The sequence below is a fragment of the Ricinus communis genome, chromosome 2 (genome assembly GCF_019578655.1).
Source record: "Ricinus communis isolate WT05 ecotype wild-type chromosome 2, ASM1957865v1, whole genome shotgun sequence".
Lineage (NCBI taxonomy): Eukaryota > Viridiplantae > Streptophyta > Magnoliopsida > Malpighiales > Euphorbiaceae > Ricinus > Ricinus communis.
The window spans coordinates 28,969,273-28,979,387 of NC_063257.1; positions in this window are offsets into that span (position 1 = coordinate 28,969,273).

The window sequence follows — 10,115 nt, forward strand, 5'->3', positions numbered from 1 at the left end:
AATAAGACAAACGTTATTATTTTTCCCCTCACAAATTGCACGTTGTTTTACCTTAAATCTTTAATCTTTATTTCGATATGTGTTGGTTGAGTTCATCAGATAATGATATTTATTATATGTGATGATTGCGAATTGGGAAATGTGGCTTGTAGAACATGCCGCCTGATGGGTTACATCAGGACCGCGTGCGCACCGGTAATGATCATGGATATAAGGTTATTATGGATTTGTTTGCCCTGATCGAGCATTGCTCTCTGGGCTGAGTTCAGTTGATTGCCGGAGTTAAGGTCCCTGATCGAGCGATGCTCTCTGGGCGCCGGCTTATTTGGAATTCAAGTGTTCAGACTGGAGGTAAGGTCCCCGCCCGCATTGCTCCTGGCCAGTCTTATTGGATTAAGAGAGCCGAATGGCTACTAGATTTCTTATTTGGATACTTAAGTGACCGGTGGAGGTAAGGTCCCCGGTCGAGCATTGCTCTCGGGGCGCCTTATTGGATTAAGAGAGCTGAATGGCTACTAGATTTTGGGGTTTAGGGTTCTACCGAGCCACTCGTCCCGTAAAAGTAAAAATATATTTTTATTTATTCATTTATTTATTTATTATGGTATGATTATAATATGGATTGTATTTACGTGCATGGTTGATATATTGATTCGAATGATTAATATTTTCTGTGAAGAAAGTAATAGGGTATGATTATAGTATGATTTGTATTTACGAGCATGGTTTGATATACTAATTTGAATAATCTATGTTTTCTGATAAGAATGCAATAGTCCCCAGATTATTTGATATAAAACTCACTCTCGAGACTGACAGTATGTTTTTTTTTCAGATTCGTGACTGTTAGTCCTCTCGCGACTCTTATTCAGTAACCCGACTCCTTCATCATCGGGTGATGTATTTGATTTGGTATGTAAATTGGTAAATCTTAGATTCTCCGCAGTAGTAATAGTAGATGTTTCAGTTGTAATTTTTCTGAGCTTCAGGTCTCGCCTAGTTCTTCTGGCAGACCGATTAAATTATGTAGAATGTAGCTATTAAGATAATTTGTGGTTTTAATAATATTAATTTGAGATGAGATTTGTTTAAATCAGTGAGTGTCAGGCTTACTACGGGTTTCGGTGGCCTTGAGCCTACCCATTCCCTAGTGCCGGTCACGGGCCCACGGGTGGGGTCGTGGCAAAGTTGAGATCGTCCGCAAATCTCTCCGGATGATCGGGTGTCAGATCGGAAAATCTAAGTCGGGATCGCCACCGCCGTCATTGTGAGTCCGATGGTGTGTTCGGATCGTCGATCGGACTCCCGGAAGCGAGTCGACCGAGCGATCGAGCGTCTCGGTAATTTTCTTTGGCCCGTTAATTTTAGAAATTCCTGGTTTAATTGTGTCTATTGGACTATATTGAGTATTTGATGATATTGTGAGTCAAAATAATTGTCCCCGCCCGCCTTGTATTTTTGTCTTTGTGTGGCCGGAGTCGGAAATAGTGAAGTTTGGGGACCCGACTCCGTTGTTTAAAATTGTTGGATATTTGAAGTGTTCTTCCGGCAGTCCCTGGACCCGTTTTCACGGGGGGTAATGTTCGTGTTGTAGGGAGGTTCACGAGATTTTCGGTAGTTCCCTGAGTCGAGATTCTTAGACAGTCATACCCCTAGGAATCTAGACTTAGGATCTATTGTAATTGTTTCATCGTTTTGATAAATTGTTTTCCCTGACTAGATTGTCGGCTTCGCTCGCTCCTACCGAGGCACCGGAGCGAGCTAGGAGGTCGCCAATCCCGTGAGTTAAAGTCATTTAATCTTTGCGCTATTGCTAGTCCGATTTTAATATGCTATTTAGAATTTGTGCTTAATATGATTCTTAGTATCGCAAAATAAATGATTTCACTTGATTATTAATATTTGAAATAATATAAATATTATTATTAGTATGTTATAATAAGACAAACGTTATTATTTTTCCCCTCACAAATTGCACGTTGTTTTACCTTAAATCTTTAATCTTTATTTCGATATGTGTTGGTTGAGTTCATCAGATAATGATATTTATTATATGTGATGATTGCGAATTGGGAAATGTGGCTTGTAGAACATGCCGCCTGATGGGTTACATCAGGACCGCGTGCGTACTGGTAATGATCATGGATATAATGTTATTATGGATTTGTTTGCCCTGATCGAGCATTGCTCTCTGGGCTGAGTTCAGTTGATTGCCGGAGTTAAGGTCCCTGATCGAGCGATGCTCTCTGGGCGCCGGCTTATTTGGAATCAAGTGTTCAGACTAGAGGTAAGGTCCCTGGTCGAGCATTGCTCTCGGGGCGCCAGTCTTATTGGATTAAGAGAGCCGAATGGCTACTAGATTTCTTATTTGGATACTTAAGTGACCAGACTGGAGGTAAGGTCCCTGGTCGAGCATTGCTCTCGGGGCGCCAGTCTTATTGGATTAAGAGAGCTGAATGGCTACTAGATTTTGGGGTTTAGGGTTCTACCGAGCCACTCGTCCCGTAAAAGTAAAAATATATTTTTATTTATTCATTTATTTATTTATTATGGTATGATTATAATATGGATTGTATTTACGTGCATGGTTGATATATTGATTCGAATGATTAATATTTTCTGTGAAGAAAGTAATAGGGTATGATTATAGTATGATTTGTATTTACGAGCATGGTTTGATATACTAATTTGAATAATCTATGTTTTCTGATAAGAATGCAATAGTCCCCAGATTATTTGATTTTAACTCACTCTCGAGACTGACAGTATGTTTTTTTTTCGGATTCGTGATCAAGTAGTCCTCTCGCGACTCTTATTCAAGAACTCCTTCATCATCGGGTGATGTATTTGATTTGGTATGTAAATTGGTAAATCTTAGATTCTCCATGAGTAGTAATAGTAGATGTTTCAGTTTGTAATTTTTTCAGCTTGTGTCTCGCCTAGTTCTTCCGCATCGATTAAATTATGTAGAATGTAGCTATTAAGATAATTTGTGGTTTTAATAATATTAATTTGAGATGAGATTTGTTTAAATCAGTGAGTGTCAGGCTTACTACGGGTTTCGGTGGCCTTAAGCCTACCCATTCCCTAGTGCCGGTCACGGGCCCACGGGTGGGGTCGTGACAAAGTTGAGATCGTCCGCAAATCTCTCCGGATGATCGGGTGTCAGATCGGAAAATCGGAAGCTGGGATCGTCATCAGCGCGTCGTTGTGAGTCCGATGGTGTGTTCGGATCGTCGATCGGACTCCGGCGGTTAGAGGCGAGTCGACCGAGCGATCGAGCGTCTCGGTAATTTTCTTTGGCCCGTTAATTTTAGAAATTCTTGGTTTAATTGTGTCTATTGGACTATATTGAGTATTTGATGATATTGTGAGTCAAAAATAATTGTCTGTCAGTTGCCTGCCTTGTATTTTGTGCTGTGTGGCGGAGTCGGGAAATAGTGAAGTTTGGGGACCCGACTCCCGTTGTTTAAAATTGTTGGATATTTGAAGTGTTCTTCTGGCAGGTCCTGGACCCGTTTTTACGGGGGGTAATGTTCGTGTTGTAGGGGAGGTTCTGCCGAATTTTCGGTAGTTCCTGAGTCGAGATTCTTAGACAGTCAGTCCTAGGAATCTAGACCTAGGATCTATTGTAATTGTTTCATCGTTTTGATAAATTGTTTTCCATGACTAGATTGTCAGTTCGTTCAGCTCGCTCCTACCGAGGCACCGGAGCAGAGCTAGGAGGTCACCTAATCCTGTGAGTTAAAGTCATTTAATCTTTGCGCTATTGCTAGTCTGATTTTAATATGCTATTTAGAATTTGTGCTTAATATGATTATTAGTATCGCAAAATAAATGATTTCACTTGATTATTAAGATTTGAATTAATATAAATATTATTATTAGTATGTTATAATAAGACAAACGTTATTATTTTTCCCCTCACAAATTGCACGTTGTTTTACCTTAAATTTTTAATCTTTATTTCGATATGTGTTGGTTGAGTTCATCAGATAATGATATTTATTATATGTGATGATTGCGAATTGGGAAATGTGGCTTGTAGAACATGCCGCCTGATGGGTTACATCAGGACCGCGTGCGCACTGGTAATGATCATGGATATAAGGTTATTATGGATTTGTTTGCCCTGATCGAGCATTGCTCTCTGGGCTGAGTTCAGTTGATTGCCGGAGTTAAGGTCCCTGATCGAGCGATGCTCTCTGGGCGCCGGCTTATTTGGAATTCAAGTGTTCAGACTAGAGGTAAGGTCCCTGGTCGGGCATTGCTCTCGGGGCGCCAGTCTTATTGGATTAAGAGAGCCGAATGGCTACTAGATTTCTTATTTGGATACTTAAGTGACCAGACTGGAGGTAAGGTCCCTGGTCGAGCATTGCTCTCGGGGCGCCAGTCTTATTGGATTAAGAGAGCTGAATGGCTACTAGATTTTGGGGTTTAGGGTTCTACCGAGCCACTCGTCCCGTAAAAGTAAAAATATATTTTTATTTATTCATTTATTTATTTATTATGGTATGATTATAATATGGATTGTATTTACGTGCATGGTTGATATATTGATTCGAATGATTAATATTTTCTGTGAAGAAAGTAATAGGGTATGATTATAGTATGATTTGTATTTACGAGCATGGTTTGATATACTAATTTGAATAATCTATGTTTTCCGAGAAGAATGCAATAGTCCCCGGATTATTTGATTTTAACTCACTCTAGACCGGGGACAAGATGTTTTTTTTTCGATTCGGACCGTTAGTCCTCTCGCGACTCTTATTCAAGAACTCCTTCATCATCGGGTGATGTATTTGATTTGGTATGTAAATTGGTAAATCTTAGATTCTCCGCGGTGAGTAATAGTAGATGTTTGGTTGTAATTTTTCTGAGCTTCAGGTCTCGCCTAGTTCTTCTGGCAGACCGATTAAATTATGTAGAATGTAGCTATTAAGATAATTTGTGGTTTTAATAATATTAATTTGAGATGAGATTTGTTTAAATCAGTGAGTGTCAGGCTTACTACGGGTTTCGGTGGCCTTAAGCCTACCCATTCCCTAGTGCCGGTCACAAGCCCACGGGTGGGGTCGTGACATATAATATAAGAGAACAACCCTGTAAAAGGGGTATATTTGTCAACATAAGAAAATAACACCGTAAAACATGTATATTTATCAATATAGGAAAATAACCCTGTAAAACATGTATATTTATGAATTTGAGAAAACAATCCCGTAAAAGTAGTATAATTACGAGTCTAAGAAAGCAGCCTTGTAGAACGAGTATATTTTTTAATATGAGAAAACAACCCCATAAGAGGGGTATATTTATAAATATTAGAAAACAACCCTACAATACGGGGATATTTATCAATCCGAGAAAACAACCTCATAATTGTAGTATATTTGTGAGTATGAGAAAACAACCCCTTAAATGGGTCAATTTTATAATATGAGAAAACAACCCCGTAAAAGGGTTATATTTGTTAATATAAGAAAATAACCCCGTAAAAATGTGTATATTTATGAATTTGAAAGAACAACCGCATAAAATAGTGCTAATAACTTAATATGATAAAACTACCCCGTAAAAGTGGTATATTTATCAATATAAGAAAATAAACCCATAAAACAGTTTATATTTATGAATATGAGAAAACAACCTCGTAAAAGTAGTGTAATTGCGAGTCTAAGATAACAGCGTCATAGAAGGGCAAATTTTTTAATATGAGAAAACAAACCTGTTAGAGAGGTATATTTATAAATATTAGAAGATAACCCCGTAATACGGGGATATTTATCAATCGGAGAAAATAACCCCGTAATTTTAGTATATTTGTGATTATGAGAAAACAATCCCTTAAATGAGCTAATTTTATAATATGAGAAAATAACCCCGTAAAAGGGGTATATCTATAACCCCTTAAAGATGTGTATATTTATGAATTTGAGAAAACAACCACATAATAGTGCTAATAATTTAATATAGGAAAATAACTCCGTAAAAGTGGTATATTAATCAATTTGAGAAAATAACTCTGTAAAACGTGTATATTTATGAATATGAAAAAACTGCCTCGTAGAAAATGAAAATTTTTTAATATCAGAAAACAACCTTGTAATACGGGGATATTTATCAATCGGAGAAAATAACTCCATAATTTTGGTATATTTGTGAGTATGAAAAAACAACCACTTAAATTGATTAATTTTATAATATGAGAAAACAACCCCGCAAAAGTAGTGTAATTGCGAGTCTCAGAAAACAGTCTCGTAGAAGGGGTGAATTTTTTAATATGAGAAAATAACTTTGTAATACGGGGATATTTATTATTTGGAGAAAATAACCCCGTAATTTTGGTATATTTATGAGTATGAGAAAACAACCCTTTAAATATGTTAATTTTATAATATGAGAAAACAACCCCGTAAAAGGGGTATATTTGTTAATATAAGAAAAGTGTATAAGTGGTATATTTATCAATACATGAAAATAACTCCATAAACGTGTATTTTATGAATATGAGAAAATAGTCCCGTAAAAGTAGTATAATTACGAGTCTAAAAAAGCAGCCTTGTAGAACGAGTATATGTTTTAATATGAGAAAACAACCCCATAGGAGGGGTATATTTATAAATATTAGAAAACAACCCTGCAATACGGGGATATTTATCAATCCGAGAAAACAACCTCATAATTGTAGTATATTTGTGAGTATGAGAAAACAACCCCTTAAATGGGTCAATTTTATAATATGAGAAAACAACCCCGTAAAAGGGGTATATTTGTTAATATAAGAAAATAACCCCGTAAAAATGTGTATATTTATGAATTTGAAAGAACAACCGCATAAAATAGTGCTAATAACTTAATATGATAAAACTACCCCGTAAAAGTGGTATATTTATCAATATAAGAAAATAAACCCGTAAAACAGTTTATATTTATGAATCTGAGAAAACAACCTCGTAAAAGTAGTATAATTGCGAGTCTAAGATAACAGCGTCGTAGAAGGGGTATATTTGTTAATATGAGAAAACAAACCCGTTAGAGAGGTATATTTATAAATATTAGAAGATAACCCCGTAATACGGGGATATTTATCAATCGAAGAAAATAACCCCGTAATTTTAGTATATTTGTGAGTATGAGAAAACAATCCCTTAAATGAGCTAATTTTATAATATGAGAAAACAACCCCGTAAAAGGGGTATATTTATAACCCCGTAAAGACGTGTATATTTATGAATTTGAGAAAACAATCCCATAATAGTGCTAATAATTTAATATAGGAAAATAACCCCGTAAAAGTGGTATATTAATCAATTTGAGAAAATAACCCTGTGAAACGTGTATATTTATGAATATGAAAAAACTGCCTCGTAGAAAAGGAAAATTTTTTAATATCAGAAAACAAACTCGTAATACGGGGATATTTATCAATCGGAGAAAATAACTCCATAATTTTGGTATATTTGTGAGTATGAGAAAACAACCACTTAAATAGATTAATTTTATAATATGAGAAAACAACCACTTAAATGGATTAATTTTATAATATGAGAAAACAACCCCGTAAAAGTAGTGTAATTGCAAGTCTCAGAAAACAGCCTCGTAGAAGGGGTGAATTTTTTAATATGAGAAAATAACTTCGTAATACGGGGATATTTATCATTTGGAGAAAATAACCTCGTAATTTTGGTATATTTATGAGTATGAGAAAACAACCCTTTAAATATGTTAATTTTATAATATGAGAAAACAACCCCGTCAAAGGGGTATATTTGTCAATATAAGAAAATAACAGTGTATAAGTGGTATATTTATCAATACATGAAAATAACTCCATAAAACATGTATTTTATGAATATGAGAAAACAAAACCGTAAAAGTAGTGTAATTACGAGTCTAAGAAAATAGCCTCGTAGAAGAGGTAAATTTTTTAATATGAGAAAATAATCTCGTAATACGGGAATATTTATCAATCAGAGAAAATAACCCTTTAATTTTGGTATATTTGTGAGTATGAGAAAACAACCCCTTAAATGGGTTAATTTTATAATATGAGAAAACAACCGTGGAAAATAGGTATATTTGTCCATATAAAAAAATAATCTCATAAAACGTTTATATTTATAAATTTGAGAAAACAACCAGAGAATAGTACTAATAATTTAATATGAGAAAACGATCACGTAAAAGTGGTATATTTCTCAATTTAAGAAAATAACCCCGTAAAACGTGTATATTCATGAATTTGAGAAAACAACCCCTGTAAAAGTAGTGTAATTGCGAGTCTGAGAAAACAGCCTCGTAAAATGGGTAAATTTGTTAATATGAGAAAATAACCCCGTAAGAGGGGTATATTTATAAATATTAGGAAACAACACCGTAATATAGGAATATTTATCAATTGGAGAAAATAACCCCGTAATTTTCGTATATTTGTGAGTATGAGAAAATAACTCTTTAAATGGGTTAATTTTATAATATGAAAAAATAACCTCGTAAAACATGTATATTTATGAATTTGAGAAAACAACCCTATGGTAGTGCTAATAATTTAATATAAGAAAATGACCCGTAAAAATGGTATATTTATTGATATAAGAAAATAATCCCGTAAAATGTGTATATTAATGAATATGAGAAAATAACCCCGTAATTTTGGTTTATTTGTGAGTATGAGAAAACAACCCCTTAAATGGGTTAATTTTATAATATGAGAAAACAACCCCGTAAAAGTGGTATATTTGTCGATATAAGAAAATAACCCCGTAGAACTTGTATATTTATGAATTTGAGAAAATGATCCCATAATAGTGCTAATAATTTAATATGAGAAATGACCCCGTAAAAGTGGTACATTTATCAATATAAGAAAAGAACTACGTAAAAAGTGTATATTTATGAATATGAGAAAATAATCTCGTAAATGTAGTGTAATTGCAAGTCTGAGAAAATAGCCTCGTAGAATAGGTAAATTTTTTAATATGAGAAAACAACCACGTAATACTGGGATATTTATCAATCGGATAAAATAACCCCGTAATTTTGGTATATTTGTGAGTATGAGAAAACAACCCCTTAAATGGGTTAATTTTATAATATGAGAAAATAACCCCGTAAAAGGGGTATATTCGTCGATCTAAGAAAATAACCCTATAAAACGTGTATATGTATGAATCTGAGAAAACAACCTCGTAAAAGTTGTGTAATTGCTAGTCTAAAAAAACAGCCTGGTTGAACGGGTAAATTTATTAATATGAGAAAACAACCACATAGAAGGGGTAATTTTTTAATATGTGAAAACAACCTCGTAATATAGGGATATGTATGAATATGAGGAAATAACCCTATAATTGTGGTATATTTGTAAGTATAAGAAAACAACCCCTTTGGATTAATTTTATAATATGAGAAGACAAACCTGTAAAAGGGGTATATTTTTCGATAGAAGAAAATAACTCCGTAAAATGTGTATATTTATGAATTTGAGAAAACAATCCTATAATAGTGCTAATAATTTAATATGAGAAAATGACCCCGTAAAAGTGGTATATTTATCAATATAAGAAAATAACCTCGTAAAACGTGTATATTTATGATTCTAAAAAAACAACACAATAAAAGTAGTGTAATTGCGAGTATGAGAAAACAGCCTCGTAGAAGGGGTAAATCTTTTAATATAAGAAAATAACCCTGTAATATGGGAATATTTATCAATCGAAGAAAATAACCCAGCAATCTTGGTATATTTGTGAGTATGAGAAAACAACCCCTTAAATAGGTTAATTTTATAATATAAGAAAACAATCGAGCAAAAGGGTTATATTTATTAATATAAGAAAATAACCTGGTAAAAGTGGTATATTTATCAATATAACAAAAGAATCCCATAAAATGTGTATATTTATGAATATCAGAAAACAACCCCGTAAAAGTAGTGTAATTGCGAGTCTGAGAAAACAACCCCGTATAAATATGTATATTTATGAATTTTAGAAAACAACCCCATAATAGTGCTAATAATTTAATATGAGAAAAATGATCCCGTAAAAGTGGTAAATTTATCAATATAAGAAAATAATCCCGTAAAACGTGTATATTTATGAATATGAGAA